Source organism: Rhea americana, unplaced genomic scaffold (genome assembly GCF_003343005.1).
Source record: "Rhea americana isolate MKP2758 unplaced genomic scaffold, rheAme1 scaffold_41, whole genome shotgun sequence".
Lineage (NCBI taxonomy): Eukaryota > Metazoa > Chordata > Aves > Rheiformes > Rheidae > Rhea > Rhea americana.
In genome coordinates, this window is record NW_028186546.1 from 450,659 (window position 1) to 462,285 (window position 11,627).

An 11,627-nucleotide genomic window follows, 5' to 3' on the forward strand; every position below is an offset into this window, starting at 1 on the left:
CTGAAGGTGGAAAAAGCATGTGTAACTGACCACAGTTCCCCGAGAAGGGTGAGCCCATGGTGGTCAGTCAGACATTCAGTTGCCTAGTTCAAAAAGATTTGGGGACTTTAGATCATCTGCCACTGATCACTAGGACATGGTAGAGACTCTCTCTTATTCCTCCCTCTTAGACAACTCTGTGTTCTCGTTTAAGTGCCATTACAAGACARCTGGGTTGCTGTTTCTTGGAAACCACATTTCTAGCTAGAGGAAACATATAAAAAGCACTGTTCCCTGCTGGCTCCCTCCTTCAGCCCAGGAGACAGAGAGAGGTGTTTTAATGATACCAAGCTCTGAGATGTTTGTTCTGTTTCTTTTGAAAGGATTTAAATAATGAAGAGTGGAAGTGAAGAGGCAGCACAGTTCATCACCTCTGCCGGCCACTCTGACCTTTCACTTAAAGAAAGCTGTAAAGCCTGACTAATGGCAAATCCCAGGAATCCTGCTTAAAACAGCCTCCATTTGTCTTGATTCCTTGTTAAGCTCCAGCTAAGGGCCCATAGTTCAATGTCATTCCCACCAGAAAACAGATCAGGGCAGTTTCTGGAGCAAAGGCTATGAGTTAGTGCTGTAGGGAGCAGAGCTTATTAGGGATCTGTTTTGAGCTGACAGGTCTTAGAAACTTGCCTGTATTACTCAAAGTTGGATGAGGAATCGCAGAACGGTTGAGGTTGGAAGGGACCTCTGGAAGTCATCTAGTGCAACCCCTCTGCTCAAGCAGGCTCACCTAGAATATATTTCCAAGCATTGTATCCAGACAGCTTTTGAACATCTCCAAGGAAGGAGACCTTAAAGGTGCTTAGGTTATAAACAGGTATGTTTTCCAAACAGCTGAGGAAGCAAATRAAAGAACAGAGAATCATCCAGTGTTTGTTATCAAGGCTTTCCTGGTATGAGAGTCTCAAGAAGTCAGCTAGCAAAAAGGGAAAACAGGATCACTCCCTAGTTTGCTCCCAGCAAAGTCAAATGGGGAACTAAYGTAGGTGGCTTTTACTAGGAGAAATTAGAAAGCTCCAGCACCGTTCTCCTCTTGGAMCAGCTGCAGCTAAGAAACTCCAGAAAAATGTGTGGAACTGAGCACTAGAGATGGCAACATCTTCAACTAACCCAACTGGAACTGGTTGGGAAGAGGAATGTTCCTCCATGGCTTTTCAGAAGACCAGATCCTGAACTAGGGTGGGTACTGTTAGGAATCAAGGTCACTCATTTCTCAGGCTCRCAACCTCAAGGAGGCACGAGCCTTCTGCTCAGAAGTACTTCTAATAGGCTTCTCATCCAGCCAGCATAATCCAGTGCGCCTGTTCTAACCTAACAGTGCAACCCAGCTTGGCACTAAACAGAGGGGAAAACATCCGCATATAAAGAAGTTTTCCAGACTTTTCTAGTGAGCAGTTAATACTGCAAATGACAGAAAATGGGGGAAAAAAAAAAAAAAAGATTGTATCAGGAAACAGCTGTTCAGATTGATTTAGCCCTGATGGCTAGTGTTTACTGCCTAGCTAGCAGATCTGGCTTTGACTTGCAGGTGCCCTTTTGCTTGGGCAGCACCATTTTTGGTAACAGTTGATTCAAAACACGGAATATTTATCATTTACAGTTAGTGAACATTCAGTATCTCCAAATAGTTGCATTTTGGAAATTTGTTAGCTCTGAAATCAGATTTGTAGTGTTACAATTTGGAACCCATCACATGAGGACATCCTAGAGAGTCACACCGTCCCTGGACATCAGGGCATGGGGGCATGGCAGCAAGGACAACCTCTTCCCTAAAAGGGCTTTATAAACATACACTTGGATTTCCTCTGTCTCATCTCAGCATTTTCGTACTCTGCTATGGGATGAAGTTGCTGTTGAGCCCATGAAAAATKTTGCAGTATTTCTGCTGGTTATTGCAATACCAAAGAAAGTTTGCTTACCCCAGGCAGGTGTTTCAGATGGATCTATACTGCTGTCTTACTGCTTATAGTGCAGAGTCTCCAGAGTGTATCTCTTAGGATGAAATCAGCCCTTAACAAGCCTGAAAGTATTTAATTCTGGCTCTTTAAAAGGGAGGGGTAGCAGCTACTGTTCATCATTTATATGGAAAGTATCTCTGAGTGGTCATAGCTTGACCTCATTCCAATGAACATGCTCACAAACTAAAAACATTGCCAGACCCATAGTCTCAATATAATAATGGGGTAGGTGAAACAAGCAGACTTGTGTTAGGTAGAGAGTGTGAATTTCTTATAAAGCATATTCAGCATGAATTAATGCCATGCGTCCTTAGAGGTGCTGCCTAAAGGGAGTCATCCTGGCCCTTGGACCATGTGCAGTTTCACAGTGGGCTCATGATCATGTCCCAAAGTGGGGTGGCATCATATGGATGGCATCAATGCTATCCTAGTGTGAGGGTTGCTGGAAAATCCCAGTCCCTAGCTATAGGATGAAATGAGCTGCAGGAACAGAGAGAAGAGCTGAATGCAGCTCTGGTCTGCAAGAGAAAAGAGAGGACATCAGGAAGCTGTTGCACTTTCTTACCTAGAAAGTACTTCTGCAGCTCTTTTCTTCCCTGTGTTTTTCAGTGTATGTGGAAACTGCCCTGCAGCTATTAGCCACATGTAGTCTTTGGCGATGTCTTGTCAGGTCAGGAGGAGGTTGTTCACCTCCTATTTAATGGAATCAGAGTAGATTTTGTGGAAAAGAACAAAACGATCCTAGGACTGTTTTAAAAGTTCCAGCGATGGATGGTTCTTGATAACTCATTCCATTTTTATTTACCCTTTTTTTTCTAGTAAAAGAGCAACTGGACCTTACTTCTCGTTTGATTTTGTCTTGCTTTAACATCTAGCCTCAGGATCCTGTTATCTCTTTGTCTGACAGACTGACAAATGATGCCAGATTTCTGCACCTAATGAGGGACTTGTAGGCTGTGATCTAGCCACCCCTTGGCCTTCCTCTTTCATAACAAAACAGCTTGAACTCCCAGATCCTCTCAGGTTAACTCAGACTTTCCAGTCATTCATCTCTGCTCTTGCTTTCGCAGTGTAGCTACCAGAACGAGATGCAATGTCCCAGTCAGTCACAGYGGCTCTACCGACAAATGCAGACATGATACTTTGACCTCTCCTTGCAAAATCCGTGGTTTATGCATCCGAAAAAATCTACACCATGTTCAGTATCACACTGTGAGCCTCTGCATCGGATTATACTTTACACCATKTTAACACACTCCTTGACTGCTTATGTCTTCCTTACCATATCTGCTAGGTTGTCCTGTATCAACAACTTGTTCTCACAGTTCTGTTTCTTCTGCAGACTTCATATGAGAGGCCTTAGGATTTCCTTCTGGGTCACTGATAGGTGGGAAGATAGTGCACAGATCCCTTGGGACAACACATTCTTGACAAACATTCCCAATCTGTTGGCACAAGCTGAGGTCAAACAAGGGTTTTGAGTCCCTTTAAGGTATGCCAYGGTCATTTTAGATCCTCTTATCTGCTCATCAAAGAGCTGTGGGGTAGCAAATCTGACACCTGAAGTACATTAAATAAGAATTACTGCCCTTAGTAACCAGAGTGGTAAATGAGTCTTGCCCAGCCCTACCCTGTTTGCACATACACAGAGAGCTGCCAAAAACGATGCGTCTCCACCCGCTGGTTTTAATTTGGTTGCAAACTGCCTGGAAAAACCCAGACTTTTGCATGCAATTTCCAAAACAAAACACAATCTGCAGCAAAGCATTCCTCATGAATAGAGCTCTTGATCTCCCCCCATCCCTCCCTTCAGTCCCTCTTGAACAATCAGCAAGAAAGAAACACCAGTGAGTGTTATACTTGAAGAAAAAAACACTGGGAATGAATGAAAAAAACAACGCAGAAAAAGTTGCAGTGCCCAGGAGTAAAGAGAACGAGATGAGCAGACTGGAAACAGGGGTTAGAGGAAACAGGGTGAAAATCCAAGTCATAAAACGTGCCACCTGGAAACGCAAGGGAGGCCGGTGACATGCTCCGCATTCAGCAGAAGTGCTTGTGGTCGTCAGCATCTGGCACGACGGTTGCAGGGAAGCTGGAGTATGTCCTCCTGAGCGCTCCTGCCCCCCATGCAGCATCTGTCAAAATCACTTGGAGCTGCTCAAGCAGAGCTGTCATGAGTGATGATAGCCAAACCCACCGCAGGCCTCTGAGGGAGTGACAGGCATGAAATTGAGGAGCTGGGTGATTCCTCTGCAATAACCAGCCATTAGGTAGGTTAATAACGGAGTGGGCTGGAACAAACCCCACATCAGATCAGACCCAGCTCAGGGGAGCAGCTCCCCACATGCAGCAAAGCCCAGTTGGCTACTCGCTCTTTCCATCTCCTCCTTTCCTCCACCTCACTCTTCCTTGCATGTCAGTCCAGCTGCTGAGATCTGCCAGCTTGGTGTAAAGTTTTTGACGTGTTGTGCCATGAGGATGCACATCTTTCCCTGCTTCAGTTTGTTCCCTTTTGCCCTCCAAAGGTTGGCAAGTGCTTCTTATTAGTGAGCCACAACACCTAGCATCCTCTGCTGCCATGGCAGTAAGTGTGTGTCTATTGGGGTGAGAACRTGATGGGAGGATGTTAAGATATACTGAAGTATCTTTATCTGATACAAAGAATTACAGTCTTCTACCTTCACATGTGTACAGCTCCTGCTTTCTGCCAGGAGGACTGTGGTAAATACCTGAGAAATGCACAGTGCTGCCCAAAGGATGTGACTGAGTCTTTACGGTCTGATGAGCCATGGCCAGGAGGACAAGCTTTTCTGAAGCCACGTGTACATCCATTCCTGGAAGCTAGGATGAGTAACACACCCCGCATCTGGACATAAGATACCCATCTGCTGGTCAAGGCAGCCCCACAAAAGGTAGAGCATTGCCAACAGGAAGAGAGCTGGTGCCCTAAGTGCATCTTCTGTATACATGGGAGTAGATGCATCTTCCAGATGGTCCTTCTGCAGTGCCTAGGCAGGGACAGTTTTAGGTGGTTAATGTGATTGCATTAAGCCCTATAAACAAAAGGRCCCTGCCATGTCCACATGCCTCCTGTCGTGTTTGCAGTCCTACCATATAACATGGAGTTCCTCCAAGGTAACACGGACCATGCTCCTCCTCCCATGCCCCACTCCTTCCCCAGACCTCCTTTGCCCTGGGATCCCATTGCSCTTCAGATCTCAGGGTCGCTCTGACATCACTGTCTCCTCCCAACTTCTACCTCTCTGGCTCTGGTATGTGGCATTCAGCCAATATCCTACTGACAGGCCCTTCATCTCATCAGCCCTCTCACTATCAGTTTCATGCTCCTTCTCAGATATCATTTCAGTTATTTTCAGCCTTGTGCATCTTCTCAGTACATTGGTTGCACCCCCATGGCACAAYAATCTTGATTCATCCATGCAAGCTGGGTGAAATATCTCAGTAGAGAGCAACCATGTAATCCCAAAGGTGGGGGAGAAGACATCATTTGGTTTAGAACTATAATTAAAAATGATAAAAAAATTAGGAATGCATGAGCAAAACCYTGCCTCTGGGAGAAAGCACAGACTGTGTGTCCTACCTGGCCAGGCAACAACCAGTGGGCAGATATAGATGCCATAAAGAACTGGTGGGAGAAATATTGGAGTAATATACTAAAGGTGTGTGTTTTAGCCAGAACAATTGATTCTCCACATCCAAGAGCTTATGTCAAACCTGTTTGCACATGTTCATGAGAAGGAGATTGCCCACAGAGGAGAACTTCTGATCCAGGATTTGCTTGTGTAGCTGTAGCAGAAAAAAAATGGCTGTCTGCTCCCCTCTGGCTTGCCTCCTCTTTCTTCCTGCCTTGTCTCTTTGGAGAGCAGAAGGCAGCGAGCTGAGACGTCTCTTTGGACTGTGAAACCCTCAGGAAGACAAGCACAGGGCTCCCCTGCTGCTGAAATAGCTGATGTTGCTCTCTGGCAGCCGAGGAGAGCAGCGGCTCGAAACGGCTTGTCCCTGGCGTGGTRGCTGAAAGCCCTCCAAGAAACCTCCTGTCTCTGGAGAGTGCTCCCTCACCCCTYGGCAGCTGAACCTGTCACTCCAAGCTGGATGGGCACGAGTGACAGGCGTCGCAGCCGTCAGARTCTCTCTGCTCTTTTGCCCACGGTGTATTTCTTCCTTGCAATATGCAAAAGCGAACCACAAAAATAAGAGCAATGAACTTACCCACTCCTCTGCAGGGAGCCCGGTCCACCCGCGTGTTCCTACCGCCGCCAGCAGCACAGAGAGATGGACATGACCCAGATAGGGGTCTGATTTCTCTAAATCAGAAAAAGGCAGAATAAAAGTGAAGGTATAGAGAGTTTTTTAAGTAAGTGCTAGCGAAGATGAGCCCTTAAACTCTACTAGCTTTGGCTGAGAAGCAAATCTGGACAGGAAAGAGTAGCAGGGTCAGTCTACGTTTGCAAAGAGCCTGAATAAAATATCTGGAGAGGTGGGTATTACACTTTGTTAGCAAAAAATTCTGGTATTACCCTGAAACATGAATACAGGGGAGGGAAATCGCATTGGAAAAAGCTGCAGAGGACATTGATTCAAAGGTAGTATCTTTTCGTCCCACAAAAGAGCAAGAAAGAGCTCAGAAATTCAGAAGGGTTACCCCAATTCAAATTCTCTCCAATAAAATCATTGGGTCTAAAGCTTTATGACAATTCTTCAGCTGGCAATACCATTTATCACAGATGTTGTGACATTTGATGTATTTTTAAAGTCCCAGTTCCAGGAGTCACATGATTATGCTATTTTTTTCTTCCCTCTCTAAAACTGATTTGTAAAAACTCATGTAATTATGGAGAGAAGCTGAAAAGTGACCTCAAGCACCTTAAAACATGAGAAGCCTAGTAAGAAGCATACACTGTTGGATCTTACTAAAAAATACAGTTTAACCTAAATCTGGTGATTTGGGGTGGGGAGGGAAGGTTACTCTGACCCCCTCTTTTTTTTTAAAAAAAAAAAAACCCAAAAAACTAACAGCACTGTTTTCCCTAGGAGGCGATCTGCTTAGATCATTTTTATTTAGAAGTTGTGTGCACTCAAGTCCTCTGCTTCACTTAATACGTATCAATTTAGAAACAAGGGAGCTCAAGCAGCATCACATCTCATTTAYGCAGTTTGAAGAGGACATATGCTGTAATAGCTTATTTCTGTAATTAGAGAAACACCTTAATGATAACATAAACAGTGTGCAGGGAAGTGGCACGAAGGATTTGCCATAAAATCCTAAACAGCAGTAATGCCTGTGTCTTGTACAGCATCTACCAGCAGTGATTTTAGGGAGCAATTCGTTTCAAAGCGGACATCTTCGTTTGGCCAGGTGCGCCCAGCCCACTCCATTAACGTTTCCTGCTGGGCTGTCTTTGGGCTTGCATCCCCGTCCGTCCCACGCTCGCGCAGGCTGAAGGAGCACTGCCTTCGGCCTGCAGATCTGCCTGTGTCGCTGCTTGTGGGATTGCTCTTTCACCAGTTCCCAGAGAAGCCAGGTTAGAAAACACCTGCGGTTTTAGCAWCCCAGTCTGACTGGAACAGTGCTGATCTGAGGGGGCTACAAGCATCCCARGGCACCCAAAATAGCAAGGGTGAATGACGGAGGGGAGAAATAGATCTAGAAAGGGATCTTTAGTTAAGTGGACCAAAAAAAAAAAAAAAAAAAGTTATTTTAGAGCAGGTCTCAGAAGAAACAAGGTGAAAGTACGAGAGAAAAGAAACAAACCTGGAAAGTTCTCTGCCCATGCTAAAATGAAAAGCCAGATATTGGCCCTTGCTACAATGATACGGTAGCAAGCACTAAGCTCTTAAGTAGCCTTCACAAAACCCAGTGTAGCCCCCCTACAGCCTTTGAAACACAGTGTGAAAACAGTTTAGGCCTTTATATAAGAACTCCCCACTAACGTCATTAAAGCTATGCTGGTCACTCTTCAGTTTTCACAGGCAGTAAAATACCTGGAAATGTCACAGCAAAAACATAAACCAGTTTTTGTCCTGAAAAACAGAAGGCCTGGGGGGTAGAGAGGAGTGGGACAACAACTACAAAATTAAGTCTGAAATCTTTCAACGGAGGCCAAAATGATGTGGAAATAATTGCCACCAAAGGTCTTTTAAAGAGAATAATGAGAATAATGCAGCATCTTTCCTGCCCRTTTTGCCCATCCTGCACGGAGGTCAGAAGAAACAAGGTGTAAGAAGAATTTTGCAAGGTRGTTACTGATTATCTTGTGAAGGGTGTGGGGAGCCTTTGACTTGAAAATTTGCACCCATCTGGGGTGGGACCCGTGACACTCTGTGGCTTTTGTAAAATTGCAATGCCATGTGCTTCAAGAGGAGTGAGCAGAGAGACCAAAACCTTTTCCCATCTGTATTCCTGCCTCTGAGCATTTGCAGGCTGAGAGAGGGACAGGGACGATAGAGAGCAGTTAGAAAGAGGTGAAGTCCCAGGAAATAATAAGACTAAAGAAGATCAGAAGATCCAACCTGTCCCCTAAGCAGCCTGACCATGGGCACACAAGGCTAATGGTTAGCATCACCAAACACCGGGATAACCAGCCACTAAGCAGCTGTGAATGAGGGAAGGGTCAGGGTGCACAGGTTCTCCATTTGCTGGGTCCAGCTTGCAACCTATTGAATTCCTGCCCCTAGCGCCTCCAGCAGGGATTTAGGGAAATAATGCCTGATGTGACACAATAAATTGCTATAGGATGGACCAGAGGTCAAGCCAGAATTAATTAGACCAAACTGGTCTAGGTCTTCTCAGCTAAGACACTGACAGGCCCAGTCTTCTCCACAAACCTTTATAAGCCAGGTCCTGGTCCATACATGTACTCTGTGGGACTTGTCAGGGATCTGCCTGAAGGACAACCAGATAGCACAAGTCAAAGTCTATGGAGCATCTGAGGAACCTCCTTGTGTACCACACAATCCCAGCTACATGGATCTGAGGGGTACCCAGCAGGGAGGGAGAATCATATTGTTCAGGAGCAGAATCGGTGGCACAGGGAGAGTCAGGAGCAGGGCTGGGTGCAGCTAGAGGTTGGTCCAATACAAAGAGATGCCCAAACCAGCTGGGARCTAGAGTCCAGAGTCCTTTAATGTAGATGACACACTTAGTGCAACATGGAACTCACAAGGCATTTCTCTGCAACTTGTGTAATGCTGATTCTTCTATAGGTATTTATATGTCCTTCTTTTTGCGTTCACTTGCAATCAAAGTAAGGTATTAGGGATTGCATGTTAGGTTTTATCATGCTGGGTGAAGCTGCTCAAGTTGTTTTATCTTGCCTGCTGTGCCAGACAAAACAGCACTAGAGTGAAAAAATACTCCTTCTAATCCACTGACAGCTGGTGAAGCTGAAACAGAAGCCAGGAGTGTTGATGATGAGATGGCGGGMTGGGAAATTGCTGATATCTGAATCAACGGCATTTATAGGCATTGTTTAACAATTTCTTCTGGGTCTCCTCTCATCTGAGGTGGTCTTACTGGTGGCATCCTGACTTACCAGTTAGTGCATAGGTACAGTCGGGAATGTGTAAAACACTGATCTCTGAGATGCAGYTTAAAGGACTCTCTAAACCTTTTGAGAGTCACCCTCAGTCTTGTCACCAAGCTTTCAATTTCACTGTAAAAATGAAATGGTTTTGTGGTCTACTCACCATTGCCTGTGGACATCAGACAAGACACTTTTCCAGTGCACCTCCTTGTCAATGACACACACGCAACAGTAGTGTTACCAAAATAACACTGTCTGCTGGACACATTTGAGACAAAAAGGTGAGAAGGGGGAATTGCATGTGACAGGAGTTGTCACTTAGGGTGGGATTCATTTGTCCACATTTAGATTAATATGACCTACTTTTAGTTGTCTACCTGCAGTAASATGAATTGAGAAAAAGAGTCGAGACAACTGGATATGTGTTGTAAATATCTGAAGTTGTAAGAAATGCAAGACAGAAATAGAGGTGATATGAACATATCAGTGTCTCACATCATTATACATAGAGAGGCTCATTTACAGTGTAGGAAGCATCCTGCTGCCATGTGTTTTCTTTTATCCCTGTGGGCTGTAATGGAACTGAAAGGATGCACCTGCATCCACAAGCCCACCACAYAGATTCAGCTTGTCTCTTAGATATCGGACTTCCCCATCCCTGTTGAACTCTATTTTGGTGTCATGCTGGGTCTAGAAGAATCCCAGCGACTTCTCCTGGCTTTGTACAGCCTCGTCCCCTATAACAAGCTTGGCACTAGCCCTGAAGCCTCACCACTGCCTTGCAGAGACAATTGCACCAGGGGAAGATGAGATCAGCTAGGTCTCACCTGCAACCTCTACCATGTTGTCACAGACTATGTCAAGGAGGGACACCGGAGAATCAGGCCAGCAGACTGCTTGAGATGGATTGGGCCCTGAATCTGTATTTTGTACATATTTTCAACACATTTAAAAAAACCCTTAGGAGCTGCAGCTTAGTCCTTTCAGCAGGTCTTGGGTTGCAGCTCGGAGCTGCTAACCCATGATGACAACAATTGTCAGCTCCTATTAAGATTAAGATACAGGCTTTATCAGACAAATTGGTGTGGATGCTGCTGCCTTAATGTTATTTTAAGTGACTCCATCTTCAGTACTGACAGGTTTATGAAAGGCAGAGGCTACTGTTCCAAAGCTGAGGCACCAGGATTCAGAYTCTGGTTGCTAATCCTGTTCTCACAAAGAAAACTCCCCCTCTGTAGGAATCATGTCCTGCTTCTCAACAGTGTGCATGATTATTCCATTTCCTTTCAGTGGACAGCATGTTTCGACACTTATTAAATTGCTGTTTTTCTCAGCAGGGTCTGTGAGCCTSTTCTATTGCATCCCAAGAAGCACAAATCTCCCCCTGCGTTTGTGATAGCTGGTATCTGATCAATAGCAACGCAATCTTCTCTGCTGAGTTTTTAAGACATTTAGTTGGGCAAAAATCAGTAAGAATCATTTGATTCCCTTAGAGGGATGTTCTCTTACACCACCTGAGGATCTGGTCTCCATATTCACTTTACTTTATACAATTCAGACCTTTTAGATATCCATTTAATAGCAGCAAGAGCACATGATTTTGAAATGGCTGGGTTGGGATATCTTTTGTCATTGCTGTTTTTGTAAGTGATTCATAGGAAAAAGTGCTGCTGAATTAGCTGTAATGTGTGATACCAGGTAAAAGCTTCCTTCTGAATAGCATCCAATATTTTCAGCTATCTGTTCAAGCCTCTGTAGTGCTGCCCTGTAATGAAAACTCCACTGTAGGTGGATCGGTTGCATGCTTTTGGCACAAAAGGATCTCAGTGCTGGCCTCTCTGATGAGGACAAAGGTCTTGGATTGGACCAAGTAGCCTGCCTATCCACTGTGCCACAGGATGACCCAGACTGATGCTTAGACAAAACTGTAAGAGCAGGGTCAGCGTAAAGCGTTATGCCCCAGCAAGTGCTCCCAGCCTCCAGCAGTTTGTAGGTTAGGGAATTAGCTGGGTTTGGTAATGTTCAAAGTGGAGATGGCCTGTGTTACTGGGAGAAACAAAAGTGGACATTGTTTACCAGAGAGAGACAG